Genomic DNA, 21915 nt, shown 5'->3' on the forward strand with positions numbered 1-21915 from the left:
GGGAAACGTAGCAGGACTGCATACAATGTAAGCAACTACAGTTCTTTTTGAATGCTTCATTATACTTAAAGCTGAAATGAGAGAAGTAACAATAACACCTGTTGCTGATGCAGTCAATCACCTAAAGGGAAATGAAAATAAGGAATAAACAGATTCCCTGTGAATGACATTTAGTAGCACCAGAGAAACTCAGAGACAAGCACCAATGTTGCCAAAAAGTACTGAGAAAAAAAGCATAAAGACATGAAAGCAAGCGATTTTGTCTAATTTAAATCTGGAAAATGTCAGGATTAAATACATATTGTGCAGTGAGTGCCCATACAAAAACTATAACAGAATCATGAATTAGATTCTTTCTACTGCAGTCCAAGTCCTACTTGACAAATTAGTATGGGAAAAGTGGTGACATAACAGTATCAGTCAAAAAAAACTCTGCAGATATATCTCTTACCATCACTACCTTTCCCTTCTGGTAAAGGCATCAGCTCACAAACCAGTGACCTGCCATGTTTGTAGTATGGTATTTATCTCTAATCTGCAACTGTTAAACATTTGAATAAGATCTAGCAGATGCTTTTCATCTTTGAATTTGGAACACTTACTGCTAATCTAGATAAGAATCTAAAAACTTGACTTCTAAGAAGTTTTTGGTTTGAGGTTTTTTGGGGTTTTGTTTGCTTCTTTGTTTTTTTAACAAAACCCTAGCAACAGAATTCTTTCTACTTAATTGAATAAAATTTTCAGCTCAGCCCAAGGAGAATGTGGTAAATTTCTAAAGTAATGATACAATTTTTCGGTACAATATTATCTAGTATCTGCCTGGTTTGCACATCAGACTAAGTACTTTAAAACTGAAATTAATAAAAGCAAAAGTTAATTTCCTTATAGGCCTATGTCATGCAAGGCTTCCTTCACAGTTGCTAGCTGGACAGCCAAAGAATGAAGCTAACATTGGCTTGTGGAAAATAAATTCCTTGTGTTAATCTCTGCTTTTTAGAAAGAGGAAAAGAAACTACATTAAAGTATATGTTCTTAATATCAACCAAATTCTGACATGTCACTCTGTACAGGAAGGATGTGGGTTGGCTAAGGAGGGCTGGTTCACAGCTGGTTCCAAAGGCGGTCAGTATACTCCAATATACTCTTTTGGAACCCCTTCATCACTCAACTTCTCACCGCCAGTAGCTTCAAACTTCAGTCACACCTGTATTTTCAGCAAAAGGCTCTATAAACCTTTCCTGATGATACTTCAGGGCAATGGACAAAAACCTTTCTGTTCGGGACTGTTACAGCTACAGCCAGCGATCAATATAAAACCCCTTTTAATTGTTCCCATTCAGTCCAAAGCAGGCAGGGATCTCAGGCCCATATCCAACAGAGTACACAGAAATAAGAGGACCAAAACCAAGGTGGAGAAAGCTCCACCTTCACTTTATGGAAAAAAAAAATGAGTCAAGTATTGTTCTGGAATAACTGAACTGTACATTATTTGATCAGCACAGGGAGCTTCTACTGTGGTGCCCATATATGCTTGAGGTGAGGCAAGACTTCTGCCTGCACAACTGCCTACATACAATAGCTTTCATCAACACTGAGTTCATATTTTATAAAAATAAGTCTTCTAAAGACACCTTTAAAGCAGGACAACAAACGTTCTCATACACATTTCTTTAAAAAAAAAACCATAAACCCCAAATTTAATGTGCAGTACAATAAATGTCAACATTTCATTGAGATAAATAAAGAACCACTCCATTAACATCTTCTATTATGATTTCTCCCCCAAACCCACCACCATCTGCATGCCCCTGGAGTATCTGGTTTCATGTAGCACTGATGAATGAAGTAATTGTTAAAAAGATGACAGTGTCACTCCACAGGTAAGTGCAGAGCAGACAAAAACAGTTCTCCATATCGTTTATGCAATCCTTCTGGCTCTGAAAGGGTATTCAACAGTTTCTGAAGTTTGAAGATTTGAAGAGTGTTGAAGAAAAGAAATCTCAACAGTACTTTTAAAAGCAAAGACTACTGCTGGCATCTGTAGTCAGTGTTTCTATGCTTTCCACTGTTGTGTATACTAGTATGAATTTTTCACCCCATGATTGGCTACACTTCAGTTGTATGATATATAGAGAGTCCTACAGGGAAGGGGGAGAGGAAAAAAAGCAAAAGAGAAAGGGAATTGGGTCTCCACTGGTTTGAAATAATCTTTTGGCTGCAGCTGGCTAGCAGAACATGCTTTGAAATGCATGTGACTCCTATGAAGCAAAGCCTGCCAAGAACACAACTAACATTTCATATTAAAAAAATATACATCTTTTTAATGGAGTCTTATTTTAAAATGTTTATGATCTAAACATTCTGTTTTAAGATTTGCCAGTTCCATTCTCAATAGTATCAACTTCTATGCTGCGCTAACAGCCAAAAGTAAATACCCTGAGGTAATAGCAGCACCAAGAAGAATAACGCTATTAAAAGTCTAGAAAACTTATTATTCGATTTAAACCTTACCCGGTGCTTCCAAAACATTAAACAAGATTTAAGTCACGTAACTCTCATTAAAATCAAAACAGGAGTTTTTCACGAATTAAAGACTTGATTCTGCTCCCAAAGAAATCAAGCAGAATTTGGCTATTCAATTCAGCCTTTCTCTCTGCCAGGACTGTAGAAAACATTCACCTGTCGACTTTCAGATTCAGTCCACTGCTACATTTCAATTGCTAAGTTAATTTGGATTCTTTTTGCTTTCTGTTTTTTACCACCATGTCAAAAATACCAAAACTGTTTATAAGACTGCCTTAATCTGGTATCCATGTAATTAAGCTTTTGTTCCAAATATTTGCTCCAGAGTGCCTGACCATTCCCATCTTTTCCAAAGATTCTGTTTCACATTAACAGTGCTAGCTTTAAAATTCTTCACAAAGAGGAACCATCATGTACTTCCAGAATTACTGCTCACATTTAATAGGAACGATGGTAAAATGTACATCATGCTCACATACATACTCAATGAAATCCTATCCTAAGAACGAGAGTATAAGAATATCAGACTTAAGAAGACAAAATTAAAAACATCTTTCTGAAGTGAAAAATTGTCTTTTTTGACAGGTAGCCTCTCATTTATATGGCAGTTTCCATATTTGGGTTGTTTCGGTTACAACTTTTTTGCTTACTACAAACTTACTGTGAACAAGAGGATTCATAATCCACTGCCAGACTGCTCACCTTTACAAAACATGATGTTGCATAGCCCTGAAGTGCCATGGTAGGCTTAGGAAAAACACAAAATAACATATTCATAGAAACACAGCATCACAGAACACCAGGTTAGAAGGGACCTCAAGGATTATCTGGTCCATCCTTTCTTGACAGAAGCACAGTCCAGACAAGATGGCCCAGCACCCTGTCCAGCTGAATCTTAACAGTGTCCAGTGATGGGCAAAAATATTGGAAAAGTGATTTTCAGTCATTCATGGAGGTTGTGCAACTATTCCCTTTGAAATATACCATGCCCTATCTGCCACAGACAGGTACAGCTGAGGTTTGTACCTGGCATATTACTACCCTTCTGTGCCCATGCTGGACTTTTAATACAGCTCAGGAGGGTCTTTCTTGAACAAGTATTTTACCATGCTTTGGTCTGCATGACAGAGTGACCTCTGAGTGCACAAACTGGATTCTTTTCCCATGAAACTAAACCGCACCCCAAGGACACAACTGTTGTGTTTCAACCACTAATGGGCATTAGGTCCGCATGACCAGACCAGAGCTAATACACACTAAACCCCACTAAAAATGTGTTGTGTGGTGGCCAGGGACTCTGAACTAAATGCTTCACCCGTATTATGCTCTGCTGCTTGCTAAGGCAGATGCAGCTTACTCCACCACTCCCAGTCCCAGTCCTGGAGTGCACCCCAGAAAAGCTGTCCAGCTATGGTCACCTCAAGGGTCAGGGTATTCAGGGTATTCCCTATTAGCATCGTTTTCTGGGCTGTATCCATATCCACTACAGTGAGCAGGAGCCCTTCTACTGCCCTGTACAAGCAGGGTTGGACCAGATGCTCAGCAAAGCCACACTCCCCACAGAATACCAGGAAGCCAGTTCTGTAAGGCGCAACAGCAGATTATTTCATTTTTAAAAACAACTTCTCAAGGAGAAGGAATAGGGAAAATCTGGGCTATTACAGTGTGCTGTGCATACAGAAGAGGCTGAAACCACCAGTAAAACAGAAGTGGAGGGCCAGTGGTCTAGGATTCTGACTAAATGAAGAAAGTGATTACTGAATACATACCAAGAAAGAGGTCATTCGAAGAACAAAGCCTTTACTTGCCTTCCACTCATACCAGCTTTCAACAGATTTTTGACTGAATAAAGAGTACAAATTTGATCCCTACATGATAATGTCATGGGAAAGATTTATTGTGTATTTTCTCCTGTGCTGAAAATATTAAATTATCATGAAATAGAAAATGTCTTTCCTATTAAAAAAGAAATCTTGACTCATTTCATGTTAACTGGAAAAATAATCATCATCAAAGCCACTACTTCTTCTCTAAGGAGATTTTAATGAGTGGGAACTTTTAATAATAAAATGCACAGACTATGAATATAGAGCAAAGTGCAACAGTACTGACACTATGCTTGTGTGTGTGCACAGAGATGCATATTGCTTTAAAATGAGTATTAAGATGACAACAGGTATGGTAAAGCGATTAACAGCTATATTTGGCAGTCACCTCTTCCAGTCTGCAACCTCCCTGGGTGCTCTGGGAATCCAGAAGGGTCTGAAAAGCTCCCACACATAAGTGGGGAGTGTAGAAGCAACTCCACTGCTAATCGATATTCTTTGCTTCGATCTTGATTAGCATCAGAATTAGCAGGCTGGGGACTGATTGTTTTTAAAATTGGTGATGTAACTTAAGGTACATAACACAACGTGAAATAATCCCTGTGAAGCTGGGACATGAGTGATGTGGCATCCTGCCACTCACTGGTCAGACTGCCCCATGGAGGCAAGGACAGATCCCAGCTCACTTTGTGTAATGGTAAGACCACTGTCTCTGAGCCTGATCCAAAGTCTATAGAAATACCTGGACAGATTTACATTGAGTTAACGGGCTTTGACAGTTTGTCTGAAATGGAAACAAACAGCAATCAGAAATAGTAAAAATATTAATCTCTTTTTCAGTAACGTAAATAACAGCTATTATTTCTACCTCACTAATAAACGACTAAGGCATAGTGTTCTGTGGATAATTCCTTTGGGAGAATAGGAGCAGAGGAAGAAAAAGTTTTAGGCTTTAAAACATTAAATGGGAGGCATTTTTAAATGTGAAGATTATGTATTTCTACATGAGAATCACACACACCATTTCACATGTTAGGATGACTTGCTAATTAAACAGCAAGTTTAGTTCTACGACAGATGTGTGGAAGAAATAATAACGTGGAGAAAGGAAATTTGGGAAGGTGCTTTCTACATTTCTTCTTCCATGCCAGATATGTTTAAAATGACACATAGGTAATAAAGCAAACTGAAATTGGCTGAACTGCTTCACTCTTTCTTTAATTAGCTTTTTCAGGATGACAGGTTCTATAGTTTTTATAAGAATAATTAATTCTTTTGTCTGCTTAGATATAGTATACCAAAACCATTTACAGGCAATCTTATCCCTATAACACACACATGCTTTTAACCACTCTTACTTTAAGCCCATTTCATTTCAAATTTGTTTCCTGAACAAGGCAGCAAAATATCAAAACCCACAGCACTAGAAAACCTTTAGGGAATGTGTTTCAGATGAAACCTGAGATAGCTAGTTAATGGATAGCTTTTTTGTTCTTGCTGTTTAATCTATTATTTATCTATTATTTGCTGCAATGGTTGGTTGGTATTGTTTAGCCCAAATTTCCAAGAATACTGGAGATTCGAATTCATTCTGGCATCTTTTGTTTTTTAAATAGACCTGCTCTTGTGTCCCCATGACAGCAGACTACTGCAAAAAAGGATGAGAAAAAGGACTTTACACACTGTGCAAAGCAGAACTTTGTAGGTGTCCTGGTTTCAGTAGGTCACTGGCATAGAATTATTCTGCAGGAGTAAAGCAGGAAAGAATCAGATGGTCCACAGAAATAACCAATCTATGACTCTTTTTCTACAACAGAAAAGGGTGTCAGGGCTCTGAGGAGCAGTCTCAAAGGAAGGCGACATTTCCTGCCATTGCCTTAGGGGATATCAACCTCAAGTCAGAGAATCACTGAGCTTAAGAGCGGAGGAGTTCTGCTCCAGACCTTCTGAAAGAAAGCCAAATACTAACAAAATGGGCCTATTTTCAGACATGGAAGACAGGCTTTACTTTGTTTTTTAAAATAAAAGCAAAAGAACTTTAAGAAAACTTGTAAGTTTTATTTTTCATAAATGTGAAGAAAATTAGATTTTTCTCCATTTTTGTTGGCAGAGAAATTCTCTCCTCTGCCACCCCAACTAACATTGCTCTGTCTGCTAAAGAGTATCTTGGAAGCAAGGTTTTCACTTCAGAGCATAATTGACAGGCATCCTTCCAATTTCTAGAGCTAGCCTCTGCTTAGTTTTATTGTAACATAATATACTGTTATGAATAATAATGTCAGCCTAGTTTCAATGTCAACCTATGATGAATATATGCAGTGTACCAGTGCAAGGAATTTGATTTTCGTTGTCTCATTTTCTCTTTTTGTCTCATCAGAAGGAGAGGGGAGCAAATGTTTCTTCTGGAATTCTGCAGCATAGACATAGGAGAAGGGGAAGACAAATAACAAGTAAGTCTTCAGGAGCATATCCACATACAAGACACTATGGATGAGAGCGACAGGGTCAGGAAACTTCCTGCACAGAAACAGGAGGAACATTATGATGACAAAACCCCATCACTACAGTGGCAGTATCTTTGACTCCATACATTCTGTAACATATGTCTCTTGTTTTTTTTACATTGATGTTTTAAAAGATAATACAGAACCATTTCATTCACTTACTCTCAGAGATCCCTTCAGAAGAGAAATCTGGATGCAGAGGGATGTGCTCCTCTGGGCAGTAGTGTAAGGCATGCACACAGACTCAAACAACTGAGGAGAGGGAAATGCTTCCATGAGATGTTATTTTTCCTCCCTAGCAAATATAAAGATGGCTTATCTAGTTCAGCTGACAAGCACAAACATGTATGCACTGAACAAAGGGTTACTTTTGCTTTAATTTTTTTTTGTATTTCAGAACTTACAATTCTGTGATTTCACACAAATTTTCTCAAAGCTCTAGTCTGCGAGAACAGGAAAGCTGTTCTCACAAACAGCTTTCATAAACAAAAGCGCAAAGCTCTCCTACCTTCCAGCTCCCATTCCTCTCAACCAAGAAACTACAGCTATTGAGCTGCTCAGGAAAAATGAACAGGCAAAAGAACTGGAGAAAACAGAAGTTGATGGGCTGCCAGTCACAGACTCAGCCCAGTTCTTCACTTCCAGACATGGGTGCTTCTAAAACACTGCTGCCACTCCCTGGGTGAGGAGCTCACATGGGCAAGGGGGTGGTGAGTTTAGCCAACTCAGACTGTGAGATGCAGCAACACCAGTCTTCACCCAATTGCGTCTCTCCCTCCAAACGCACAAGTACATGTATTTCAGCATGCCCTGCAAAGCCAGGAGAGACGCGCATCCTACTGTGCCTCCTGCAACTTGTTCCCTGCTAGCAGGGGACAAGAGGCACAAGTAAGTGCTACTTACCTGTGCTCTGCTCATGACCTGTGAAATAGCTATGCTGAAGCCACTAGAAATGCCCAGACAGATTTCATACTGTTGCAATGCCATGGGATTGTGTTTAGCTTCTTCTATAATAGACTGCAGGATTGCATCCAGTGTACTAGCAAATAATTTCCCAACACTTAATTAGTTTTCATTAGGATGCCACAAATAGCATGAACACTATCAACAAATTAAAGAAAACACTGGCTTGCCTAACAGTTTCCATTTTTAAAAGCACTCCACGCTTTATCTTGCACACTTCCAATAGTTTACTAATAGTTTGCTATTTCTACAGTTATGCACTTAATTAGGAGTATTAGGAGTAATTTCTCCCCATTTAGCTTGGCTAAGACTAAGCCAAAAAGTAAGTAAAAGCGCTGAAACTCCTGCCATTCTCACAAGTTATTAAATGACAAGAGCATTTTCACACTTACTTAAAGTCTGCTTATTTTGTCCTCTCTGGAATGTGTTTTATTTAAGTGCTTCATTAGGGTATTAACAGAGTCATACCTTTTGAGTAAATACTGACGAGGATGATGAGCGGTAATAATTTCCTACTCAGCAGGGATTTTCATGTTACCAAAATCATGGGCGATTTAGAAGTGTGACTCTCAAATGCATTTTTAAATCAAGCATTTTATTTATTCACGTGCTGCTTCACTGCCTCTAAAAGTGATATTACAGCAGGGCTAGCTAACAGAAAAGGGACAAACAGTACACTGTATTGTTCTCATCTTTTCAAAGAAACATGGCCAAAACCGGCAATGCTTCAAAGCTAGCGCCAGTTGGCAAGTTTTCCCAATCCAAGTAGATCTTACAAATTGGAATGTTGCACAGTGGGATCAGTATATCAGGTTATGGAGCACAGGTGCAATCAATGGCCTTAGAAAATAAGCAGTTTATAAAGCATCTTCATGGGTGTATTAATAAAGCATACTGGAAACGTCTTTGTTGTGCTGAAAATAAGACACACCAAAAATGATACAGCTGAAGATGACTTGTATTAAGGATATTGGCCCAATTTCTAAAACTGTTTGTCTCATCCCAAACTTTTATCTGCATCAATTTTAGAAAACTACTTGTACTGAATATACAAATCAAGTCATCTTGGCAATATTCTCTGCAAGGGATAAAGCCTGTCAAAATTTCTTGCCTTTGCCAGCTGGAATGCATTGAGTATGTATTATGTGGTTGCAAATTTGAGCTATTCACTGCAGTGGGGGATACTGTACCCACTACAGGCTGAAAGAGAAGCAAAGAAACAGAGGAGAGGAAAAAACATGTTCAATAGGAAAATGGGATGAAAAGTATAAAAGGCATTCATTTCTTATAAAGAACAAATCATATATAAAACTATTGTTTTATATTGGAAAGAGATTTAAATGCCAAATACCACACTAAATCTAAACCTAATTTAGATCCAAATTAATCTAAATTTAATTTAATCACCATTTATCTGGAATGACTGCAAAGACACTTTTCATGAGAAAAAAAATTAACACAGTCTAAAACTGCACATCACCCTCTACCTACTATTCTGGAAAGGAGGTTTAGTGATGAAAATAATAATAATTAAAAAATGTCTATCTATCCCACTAATCCATGTTTATATTCATATCAATAATTTGGTATGTTTCTTTTTTAAAGTCAGAAAACACAAAGTAGTAAGACTTTACCAGGGCTCTTGGTAATATTTCATCCAGCTTTCAAAACTGTATTTTCAAGGTACATTTCCTGGAGTTTTTAAACCTTTGACATCATCACCATATCTGTATGGGACAGAAGGACAAAATGATGCCTAACTGATCCTCTTATGGGGGAAGAGGTCTCTAGAGAAAAGGGCAGAGGACTCCATGTACTATTATCTAAACAAATGGAGATGCAAGAGGAACTCACTTCAAAAGGACACTGCAATTGTTTGTGCTCACAGATGTTTGTCCTAAAACATGTGGTCTCCAAAATCAGGTCGCAAAGCAGATGACATTGAATCAGAGTCAGGATCTCACGCGTTATTCCATCTCAGAGACAACCAAGCTATGGTGTTAGCCACATCTGCCAGCTATGCACCCACTGTCACATCAGTGGAGGTCTGAAGATGAGCAGCTACAGACTGCAAGGACTTCCCATTCTGCCCTTCACAGTTCTGTCAGGAGTGTAATTCACCTATGGAGGCTGTTCCCCACTACTCATGCAGCTGCCCATGGACTAAACAGGACAGATATGATGGGACAGCAGAGCTCCCCCTGGCAGGTACACAACCTGGTCCCACTGCAAAATAAAAATACCAGCTAAGCATAGTCCAAAATGACAAAAATTTACTACAGATGCCCATTATTAATTTCTCTGGTTTCTTTTTTCATGCACATTTAATAACGCACATCTCCATGTCTTTTGTTTAAAGGTTTATCTTGGATATGCCAATCTCAAAAAATACATTGTGTTTCTACAGGGTTGAGAACTGAGAAGATTTACAGTACTTCAGCCTTGGCTGGCAACAGTCAGCCTAGGATACATCTAAGCATCAGCTTTTATAAACAGGCTATGCATTGTCCACTGCTGTAATGTAAATCAAACATGAAAACTACTCCCACAGACATGGTTAACTTGAGTATCCTCCTCAACAGACAGAAAATTCTATCACCAGGCCAAGCACTTAGAAAATTGAAACCACGGGAGCTACATGAACCAAAGTAGACCCGGAATGTGCAATCCCTTCAGAGGATCTAGAAATCCATAATCTCACATCAACCAACCTTACAAAGTCTGCACTGATTTTTTTTTGTTTAAAGTGTCAGTTTATAATAATATTGTTCATCCTTAACAAAATGGCAACATACAGTAAGAGGGGTCAGTGGATGGCCTAGCAAATATTCAATACAGCAAAGGTTGCAAGCTACTGGTCAGACTAGAAAAGTTGTGACCAGAAGCAAACTCTATTTTTCAGGTATTTGGAGGCCTCTGTGAAACACTTCCTGCCTGCTGGTGCAGTTTGTTAAATGTCAGTTTTACTGTCCACTGTGTACACCACAGGCATGCAAAAAAGCAGCTGATGCCAGTGTCCAACTTAACGGGACCCAATCTTGTGATGTGAACATTTGGTCTTTTTAAAAGGGTGGAACCTGTCACTCTAAAAAATTTAGTCTAATTCACTTTATATGTTCTAGAATTTGAATGAGTCACATCACTAATAAAAGAGGGAAGTCTTTACTGCTACTGTTACCTTGCCCTTCACAGAAAAATAATGACATGTTATTGGGGATGTCTTCAACCCACAGAAGAGTGAATTCATTTCTCTTCTGTCTCTCCATTTCCTTCTCCTCCCCCTCCAGAACTGCTCAGCCCATCCTAATATTCCATCCCCATAGTGGGAGGGAAAATTTGACTCTTCATGACCCTATCTTGAATCACTCTTCCTGCCAAACACTCCAAAGAGCCAAAAGTTTTGAGGCAAGCAAGGCCAACCTTTCAGAGGATAAACAAGGAGCAAGCCCAAGATTAGTCCACAAATGTCAAAAGAAATCTCATGCCATTAAGGCTGGATGTGCAGGTAGACAGCTACAGGACATCTCTATTTTCTACATCCCCATTCTCTACCTCTTTCCAAGGACAAAAGATGCTGACTAGGTCAAAGTCCTGCACTAGGTCAGCCCCACCACCCAGTACTCACTGCAGCTGTGGAAGAAGAGCTGTATTCAAATTGCTTGAGAACTTTGCTCCTGTGTCAAGAGGTAAAACCTGGCTGATGTAGTTGAAGAAGAAAAAAAGAAACAAAATCAAAACCACAAAACAAAACATAAAGAAAAAAAAACTTCATATGCCATTAGTTACATATTACCCGAGATTTTAAAGCAATTTCTAGCTTTAAGTAAATACTACTCAAGTCAAAATTATGTACAGAATTAAGGATCAATTCACAAGAGAGATTTTAGACTTTGGGTAGATTTTTTTCCTATTAGTGCCTCATAATGAAGTAATTCCTGAATTAGTAATACATTTGTCAATCCCAGTTAGCAATTATAGTTATTACATATAAAACAATTTACTGCTCCAGACTACAACGTAGCAAAAGTTTGGCATGAGGTTCTAATTATCTACTGAACCTGAGTCATGCCAAAACTGGTGGGACAAATCATATCTTAACTGCTAATACTAATGTGACCCTGCTGAATACAGCTTCCCTGTATCATGGCACCAATCCTGAGAGCAGAGTGCTCAGTGGGACTTGTACAGGTGCAACTGCTGGCCTATGAAAAGTTGAAGGGTGAGGGGGTGAACTGCAAAATGAGAACAAATGCAACAAGTCAGCTCAAGTGATTCAGCCGAGGGGGTCAAATCTCTAACAGAAATAATCAACAGCTGCTTTTCTGAACAAATAAATATACACACTATTTAAAAAATAAAACTTAGCACTCCATACTTCTCTGAAGAGAGATTAAAAAAATGGGCTCAAAGGAATGGCTTTGATTTACAGGTTTTCATACATGAACTATGGACCCTGAAAGATGCTCGACACCCCTACCCGCTACTAACTTAAGAATTGGCAGTGAAAAGAAGGAACGACACTGGAGAATTTTTTTTTCCACCTGTTAAATAATTTAGGGCTTTATTTCTTGCACAGCTGTCCTTCAGCAGGTTTCATGGAGTGCTGTGGCTAGAATGAGCTTTGAGAGGTGAATGTAACTTTCTATTACATTGTATACTGAAAAGCACGCATTGAAACTGACACAAATACTGAATTTCACAGGAAGCAGTGAAGAATTAGAAGCATAAAAAAGAAAATAAGAGGTCATTTTAACATGTTTCCAACACATGTCAAATGGAAACTGAGAAACAATTTCTGTACTTTGTTGTATGAACAAGCTCATCAGGGATCTAAATGCCTTATCTTAAGATATCTTGCATTTTATGCATTCCTATGCCAGGAACTCATTTTTCTAAACTCACTTTCTAAATTCAAGAAAAATATCTTTTCTGGTGGATTTGCTGGCATCAGCATTGTCAAAGGGCCAGGCAACAGTGGGATGTAGCTGGGCTGGGAGCTATAAAAACACAAAGTGAGTGCTTGACTTGAAAAAACTGCCATCCAGACAGAACACACAAACTGAAGGAAATGTTAAGATACACTGTATTAGGCTGTGAGAAAAGGAGGCTCTAGGCTTGTCCTGGCTTCAGCAGTAGCAGCCATTTTTTCTCCTTCTTAGTAGCTGGTGCAGTGCTGTGTTTTTCACTTTCGGACTGGGAACAGTGCTGATAGCACCGATGTCTTTAGTTACTGCTCAAATGTTTGGTCAAAGAAGTATTCCATACCACAGCACATCATGCCCAGGATGTAACTGGGAGTTACCCAGAAGGGCTAGTACACTGTGGGGTTGGACTAGGTATCGGTCAGTGCTTGGTCAGGCTGGGGGGGGGGGGGGGGGGGGGTGTTATCGGTCGGCTGGTGGTGAGGTGTTGTATTCTCTTCCCTTGTTATTTCCTTTATCATTGTTATTATTGGTGGTAGCAGTAGTGATTTGTGTTATACTTTAGTTACTAAACTGTTCTTATCTCAACCCGTGGGAGTTGCATTCTTTTCGATTCTCCTCTCTGTCCCTCCGGGAGTAGGGGGAGGGAAAGAAGGGAGGGAGGGAGTGAACGAGCTGCCTGACTGGTTTTAAACCATGACAAGGCTGTACTGAGCTGGGGCACAATATTAAATCACGATGTTCAGTATCATGTTTCTGCAGCTTCTCATCTTTCCTCAGATGGCTGGAAGTTTGTCTTTAGGTAGCTCTCAAGTGACAGAGTCACCATCCATCTCTTGTATCAGACCCAAAATACCTACAAATTTTTCAAATACTCTTCCTTGGTCTTTCCTCTTTTAAACTGGCCTATCAAAATTGCTGTGGATGATGGCTGTGTCCTGGAAGATCTCCTCTGCTTGCATGCAAATCCTGCATAAAGTAAGAAAATTAACAGATAGTGACTTTTTTGATTTACCATGTATCACATCTCCCCCTCTCTCCATCCTGTTTTCACCATTAGCACTGGAAGTCACTGAAAAAAAAGTTGTTTCACCTCTGTTTCTAAGTGACGCTAAGCCTGACAGGTGGAACATCTTTGTATGCCTAAAACGTACCACAACTCCTGGTGGTTTAAAATGTCCTGAGAGCTTTTGTACCAAGCTGCTGATGTGCACGCCTGAAAAAGTGGATTTGCCAAGCAGTGATATCAGAATTATGAGACTCAAATTACTACTAAAACAGCTTTTTAGTTTTTATTTTATTTTCAAGAGATCCTTTCATGTGTCAATAGACAGGGGCCAGAAAAATACTCAAGTCAAATGCTTACGTGACAAACAGGTTAGCAATGGTGTTTGCACTTCTGTGAGATGCTTTAATGTTGGGAGACCTCCTGCTGATCTCAGGAAGCAGGAACCAAGAAGCATACTTACACGTGTAAGCAAAAGGAGTGTTCAGCATGACTGCCAAGTAGGATGTCCAATTATTGTAACAAGCTAGATGTCTGCAGCCAAAAGACTAGGGAGTAGGGAGGGTCTACACAGGATATATGTGGTGCTGCAGGAGGAAATGCATTGCGGAAGAAATCGAAATATATCACATAAAGATACGTCGGGCTAAGTGAACATAGATGCAGCTAACGAATGACACTTCCATGGAGGCTGACTTACGCTTGGTGTATGGATAAAGCAATTAGCCAATTAAGAAAATTGCATTAGATGACAAGAAGTAATAACTGTACAATGTTAAAAGGAACTGATTTTAAAGCTACAAAAGGAAACCACAGCCTCGTTACTGTGGATTCAGGCAATTGGAGCAATTGGACCCTGCTGTACTCTGTACGTCCTGTTACACTTGTCACTATACTGCCCTACAGTGAATGAACACAAATGAGGAAAACACTCCTGTATTAAGGTTTACACCTGATAAAAGCTAATTAAGCCGAGAAAGGCCAATTAGCTGCCCAACTGAGGGACTGAAACTGACCCTGGAGAAACCATTAACTTGTCAATGCAGCTGCATCTCATGAGGACAACAGTGGTTCTTGGCAGCCAGCAGGAGCTCTCATTGATGCTCTTCAACATGAGGATCTCTCCAGATCCCCTGTACAATTAGAAAGATGAAGCTACTGTTTAGGAACAATCAGCATCTCTGTCAGCAACATATTAGATCCACAGCTAGAACGTCAGCAGGTAGATACATGTCAGGCGAAATTCTATACTGATTGTTCAGCACATTAAACATTTACATTATGCCACCTTACTGCTTAATTTTTTAATGTAACACAGTAAATCTTTTGGTTTTGTAAATACTATTAGTTTTTTCACTAATGAAATAGCATACTTTCTACTAGGAAAAACACTGAGCAAGAGAGAGAACTAGAATATGATAATTTGAAGGGGAGGTCTGCAGTAAGAACACTGAGAGCTTATAGTTCGGTGAAATCTGCTCCTGCAGCTACCAATAGAAGCACGAGGGTAAACAAAGAGGTCAGAAAGCAGATTACTGGCTCATTGGTTTTTGTTATGGTAATAAACAAATACTCATGTGCAGAAGTTTCCCCCCAAGTGGTGGCAGGCAAGGTATTCTCAAGGCTTGGTGGTTGGTGGATTGCAATATTGAAAAAGCTGTATATGCAGGACTTGAAAATCTTCTTTCTCTCCGGGCAATTGGTCAACCTCTTGGGCACCAAGGAATATTAACTTTCCATGGTCAAAGCACACCAATCCTGAAATAAATGTGTTCTTCCATCACCTGGAAGTATCTGCACAGCTATGATGATATTTGCTGGCAAAATCCAGTCTAATTTATTACGAGTTGGGGTAGTGACATAAGACCAAGGACCACACCTGATTCTGGTTCTTGTTTATGCCCTTTGTATACAAGAGGATCTCAGATCTTTGCTTTTGATTTATGTTGAACACAATCTTAGTTGTCACACTGTTCAAAGAAACCTTCTAACAAGTGCTTTAAAAATTTATTTTATGAGATATTTCATCCTCACCTCCATCTTTCCACAAAGGATGCAGTGACTTAGGACTTCCATACAGTTCCTGGAGATGTCAATAAAGTCTTGATAGCAAGGAAGTGGAATTGTCAAAAACTATCCAAGAACAAGAATTACAAATGGGTGTATCTTGACTGAATGCCAATGTTTACGTAGGACAGCAACATCCAATTCCCAAGTCAGAGTAACAGCAGAGACAGACCGGTCACAGAGGCCCCCCAGAGTAGCACAGGGTGCAGACAGAGCCACAGAAATGCTTCTAACATAAGGCATTTTTAGTGTGCAACAAATTTAATGAAGTTTAAAACAGAAGCATCAAGTGAGATACTGTCACACCAATGAAAACAGATGTCCAGGTGAAATAGATGTGAACATATGAAAATAAATGAAATGTATGTGAATGGAGGAAAATGTACATCAATGCTGCTCGTTTTAAAGCCCCTATTATTTGACTCTACCCTACATAAGGAAGCACAAGATTTCCAGTAACAGAGATCATAATTCAAAGCCTAGCCAAATACTATGAAATAACCACAGAGATTATGACCTAACTATCCACATCCTGGACTAAGAACTTCAAAAACAAACAAACAAACAAGACACATTGTTATTTATGCTGAATTATTACCTAACTTTGTTACCATTTCTGAGTTCCAAAATATTCTACTCATCTTCATAGGAATACGTTTTTATTTTTGACAGCATGCATATACAACCTCCAACTGAAGAAGGAATAATGAACAAAAAGATGTTAGGATAAAGTACCTAAAGAGCAGAGTGCTCCTGATGGGTTTGATTTACATCTGAATGGATTTAGGATCAGCATTTGGAAACTGCAAAAGCCTACCTTCCCCTCTCCAAACTAATCTTTTTCAGCTCATAAACCTTTTCAGTATTTATAACACCTTGCTTTGCAATGTCTTCTGCATCCCATATGCGAGGGGTATGGGTTTTATTAATATTAATAGAAAATTACAGAGACCAAACTTGCTAAGCACTGATCCAAATATAGAGGATGCTACCTCAGAATTAAATATATCCATAAAAAGCTACAGCTCCAAGGTGAAAGTAGATATTTGTACCACAAACAGTAACACAAACAAAAAAACCCAAACCTCTATAAACATAGGATTACTTTGGCAGTAGTCCTAACTCAGAGAAGAGAATATGACAGTGAAGGTTTCAGAGATGAATGCAGTCACTGTGTGATATGTAGAAGGTAATGAGGGAACGGAAGCAGAGCAACTGAAAAATATTTTCCATAACCTAGTGGGTTCTCCTCATATCTGAAATCAAGAACCTATTAGCAAATCTTAGCAGACCTAGCATAATGCCATGTAAGTCTAATATTTAACCTTTATTCAGTCTCAGAGCTACATATCATATCTAGATTATATAAATAACTAAACTGATACTTCCCTCAACTTCTGAGAAGTCTTTGAAGACTAGAAGACTTTGAAGACAAGAGATGCAACTAGCTAAAAAGTAAACTTTTTTGCTACTCTCTGAGCACAGTACGTAGCAAAACACATCAGCCACCAATTCAATACAATGTTTATTATCAATTCCTGCAGCTGCTGCTGTAGAACTCTTCATTTTTTGCTATAGCTTGCAAAAAAGTGACAGGAACAACTGTGAGCTCTGAAAAGGAAATGTGATATCATTTTCTTACTGTAATCCAGAATGACATAGGATAGATGCGGAAACTCATCTTTGACTTTTTCCAGATGTCCATGGAACTGTATTAGCATTCCAGCTTTGTTTTATGTACATGTGTATACCGCGAACTTCCTCGCTCAGGATTTTCTTTTATTATCATATATGAAAGAATTTTGCCAGTGTTTCAGTGGGGACATTAAGAGTCATAAAAATAATTTAAAAATTAATGTATCATAGGTCTGGTGTTATCTAACTTGTGTAAAGGCCTTTGAGAGAATGGAATGGCAATCAACAGGTGGTATTTCAGTCTCAAGGCAATGCAGTTTCATGAGGTGAAATCTATTTTGGTTTAAAGTCTTCATAAAAATACGACACAATGAGAGTGCAGCAGCAGAAGCTAGGGACAGTCCTGTGAGGCTGTAGAACTGCTACACTGGGCAGAACTATGGCTCACACACATATGCCAACAAGACAGATCTGATTTCAGCCAGTTCCCAAAAGTTTCAATAAATTCTTAATTCTTCATAAATTCAACAAAATTCTTAATGACCTTAGAGGTAGAATTGGAAAGTGAAGGTTTTATTTGGAGCAGCATTGTGACTAAAAAATCATTCCTATACATCCACTGCCTCCCCAGAAATCTTGTCGAGGCAATACCTGTATGGCTGGTAGCTTCAAGGACTGCAGAAAAGCAAGTCCACCATGGACTCCTAGCTGCTTAACCAGAGAGTGGTGAACAATATGCATAACAATATCTGCTGACTTTACCCACGCTTTCATGCACTCCCTCCTCCTGCATGTTTCATGGCTACTGAGCATCTGATGAAAGAACAAGTTCAACAAATCGCATCTGCTCAATATCCCCATCCTGCAGAAAACAGTGATTTACTGTGTGACAAATACATGCTCTGAAGCTAGCTAAAATTATTTCCATTTTGATAATAAAATCACTGGGTTTTTTTTGTTTGTTTGTTTTTTTGTTTTCTTTTTTCTCTGTTATATCTCAAATTCTTGCATCCCCTGTGATCTTGCCTGTTTGACACCTCTCTGAACACTTTTGGAAGCACCCATATTTGGAGTGACAGCAGTTGAGCTTCCACGCCATTGTCCACTGTAGAGCACCTTCCTTCCTTTAATGAGATTTTACTATGAAAAAACAGTGCTGAAATGTCCTCTTCCTCCCACTTAGCAAGGTTCCCTAATTGGGTAATTCAATCAGCCCAATTCCTGAAATTGCACAGGTTGCCGTGCAGTACTAAAACTTAATAATCACAGAAAGCTCCTGCTGTAATGAATGAGGCCCCTGAAGATGAAAATGTGTTTATATAAACAGAAAGAAATTGAGCACAACCTGATAGCAGTTTAAAAGGCATCCTTTGCCCACTCTGCACAGCACTGATTGTTAGTGTTTCTGCCAGTCTTGAACTTTATTCTTAGGCAACATTAAAACATCAGATAGCCAAGAATAACGTAAAGGATAAATATGAAATGATGAGAACTGGGAGACCAAGAAGCGCTACATAGTTGGAACTACTGCCAGCAGAACATCAGCTCCATTTTACTCCTGCAATATCAGTTGCAGTTTTGGAAAGTCCCACCTCACATTTGCAGGTATACACAAAAAGTTAGCCATAACCATTTTTTATCTCCTTTCTATTAAAACAGAGATGAAAAAAAGAAAGTCCAGACTTATTTGTAAGACTTTCACCAGTGTGTCTTTGTAATTCCACACATTTTATACTGCAGCTGTGTTTAATTACCACTAGATCACCACACCCTCAAGGTGGATGTAAGATTTTTTAGGACTATTAAAATCCAGCTCCCAAACTAAGACCATGTTTCTAAGAATGATGGTTAAGTTCATAGATTCTACACTGGAGCCTGTTCTGAGTGTAATTTGAGTCCTTTGACGTTTCTACAGTGGATGTCAGAACATGGGTTCTCTTGTGAAACATTACATTATTCACAGACAAACCTGTGGGGTCTAGAGAAAGCAGGAATTTCCTGGAACCTGCTATGTAGCCATCAGTGGCATTGCCAACAAACTGCAGGTACACAATCCATGACCAGGTCAAACTCTGCTGGCTCTAAAGGATGAGTTAAAAATCATCTTTTTGCATTTCAACATCCTAAACTTGTATGCCAAAAAGACCCTGAAAATAATGAAAATTAATTTGCTATATGACATTTCTTGACCATAACTTTTTTAATTAGGTGATACATGAACCAAAAATGCATAAAATGTTATCAGTTCTTATCACTGTGTCCTTTGTATTGAGGGCTTGCCATCTTCTTTTGAAATGCATGGCTACATATGTAACATTAACATACTAGTTGGAGCTTTCATGAATTAACGTACTCTGAATTACACTACTCTTGACTCTCTTCAGAAACTACTTTACAGTTTTCTACGCTACAAAAACCTTGAGAAAACTCTTATCAGCCACTGGCTGGAGTGCATCATAAATGCTTTCCAGTGGTTCATGCTACTCCATTGTGAAAACAGTGTTACGACTGTTTTCAGTTTTAAAATAGACTTTGGAAGATAGTATGTCCTACTTTCCTTATTTCTAGACATATAAAACCAGGATTATAGCTTTGTAATGAAACATTGTTCATTTACTACAACTTCTACTGATGCTGTTGAAAATTTTTCTGATTTTAATCTATTTGATGACCATAAGATCTTTGAAATTCAGTTTATTATTACGTTAAATATATCCCTAAAGAAAAGTAGTATGATAAAATTCAGCAGTAAACACAGTATATATGGATGGAAAGGGTGCAGTGCTCCAGATGTAGATATCAGGGAAAATGTTAAGATTTGTAATGAAACAAGAGAGGGGTGTTTAAGACTGGAAATCAAGGTTACCCTTCAAAACTCATCTAATGAGTTCTCTTCCTTCCAAAGATGCAAAGGTTATTTTTGCTTCTTTTGTGAGTCTTCAGGAATTTTTCTGATTCCTTTTGCTCTGTGTTAAATATAAACATGACAGATGTGCTACACATTGTTTATTCAAAAGGTGAAAGATACAGCACCTTCTCTCATCCCGCGTCATTACTGATTCAGACTCATATATCTGGCAGAAACTGAAGGGAATTTTAAGACAGATTTTCCATTTGGAAGTAAACTCAAAGCATGCAAGTTCACATTGTATTTGACCAAGGTTTAGGACTCAGTTCTAACACACTGATGCAAGAGAGCCCACCAAGGCATTTCAAGTCCACGTTTGTGATGAAAACATTTTTTCCAGATGGCTCCAAGCCATATTTATGTGAGCAACACCTTTTGCTTTGCTTTGCTTCACAGGGTGATTTGTTTTACACAGAATCATAGAGTGATTCAGGTTGGAAAGGACCTTTAGATCTCCTAGTTCCAACCCCCATGCCATGGGCAGGGATGCCTCACACTAGACTATGCTGCCCAAGACTATCCAACAGTGAACTCATCACAAAACATCACAGAACTTTAACGCTGAAACACCACAGATTTCATGAGCAGCTCAGTAAAAACAAACCTTTCAAGTTAAGGTTAATTTTCAGTCAAGGCGTAGTTTTTGTCCTGAGCAGCCTCCAGCCCATGCTGTCTAGGGAAGTCCACCCAGCAGGGATGCTTCACCACCAGGGATGGCCTCTCATAGCTCCCACCCCCAAGCCTTGCCTAGGCTTGCAGCTGAGATGCCCAACTAGTGGTCCAGCCATGGCGGAGAGGCTGTGGAGAGAAGCTGTCATCATCTCATCTCAGATTTTCTGTTTCCTTACCAGCTGAGACTGATTTACTGCTGCAAACGTAAAGCATCAAAAGGCATAGAATCATAGAATAGTTAGGATTGGAAAGGACCTTAAGATCATCTAGTTCCAACCCCCCTGCCATGGGCAGGGACACCTCACACTAAACCATACCACCCAAGGCTCTGTCCAGCCTGGCCTTGAACACCACCAGGAAGGGAGCATTCACAACTTCCTTGGGCAGCCTATTCCAGTGTCTCACCACCCTCACAGTAAAGAACTTCTTCCTTATATCAAATCTAAACTTCCCCTGATTAAGTTTGAACCCGTCACCCCTTGTCCTATCACTACAGTCCCTAATGAAGAGTCCCTCCCCAGCATCCCTATAGCCCCCCTTCAGATACTGGAAGGCTGCTATGAGGTCTCCACGCAGCCTTCTCTTCTCCAGGCTGAACAGCCCCAACTTTCTCAGCCTGTCTTCATACAGGAGGTGCTCCAGTTCCCTGATCATCCTCATGGCCCTCCTCTGGACTTGTTCCAACAGTTCCATGTCCTTTTTATGTTGAGGACACCAGAACTGTACACAATAGTCCAAGTGAGGTCTCACAAGAGCAGAGTAGAGGGGCTCAAGCCCAAGGGCTCAGACCCAGGTACTAAAACCGATGTTTTACAATGTGGGCACAAGCACGTGCAAAGGCTCAGGGTATCACGTTACCAAATTAGTTTTTCTATAAATACTCTGAATG

The 21915-nt window shown here is 39.2% G+C and overlaps 1 protein-coding gene across 1 annotated transcript in view; it reads right to left on the reverse strand.

Moving 5' to 3' along the window:
• Positions 1–21915, reverse strand: part of PIEZO2 (piezo type mechanosensitive ion channel component 2) — a 295675-nt gene that overhangs the window by 157400 nt on the left and 116360 nt on the right. The window lies entirely within an intron of this gene.

This window comes from Pezoporus flaviventris, unplaced genomic scaffold (assembly GCF_033815535.1).
Source record: "Pezoporus flaviventris isolate CSIRO_AGI_PZ_B2104156 unplaced genomic scaffold, CSIRO_AGI_Pfla_v1 ptg000007l, whole genome shotgun sequence".
Lineage (NCBI taxonomy): Eukaryota > Metazoa > Chordata > Aves > Psittaciformes > Psittacidae > Pezoporus > Pezoporus flaviventris.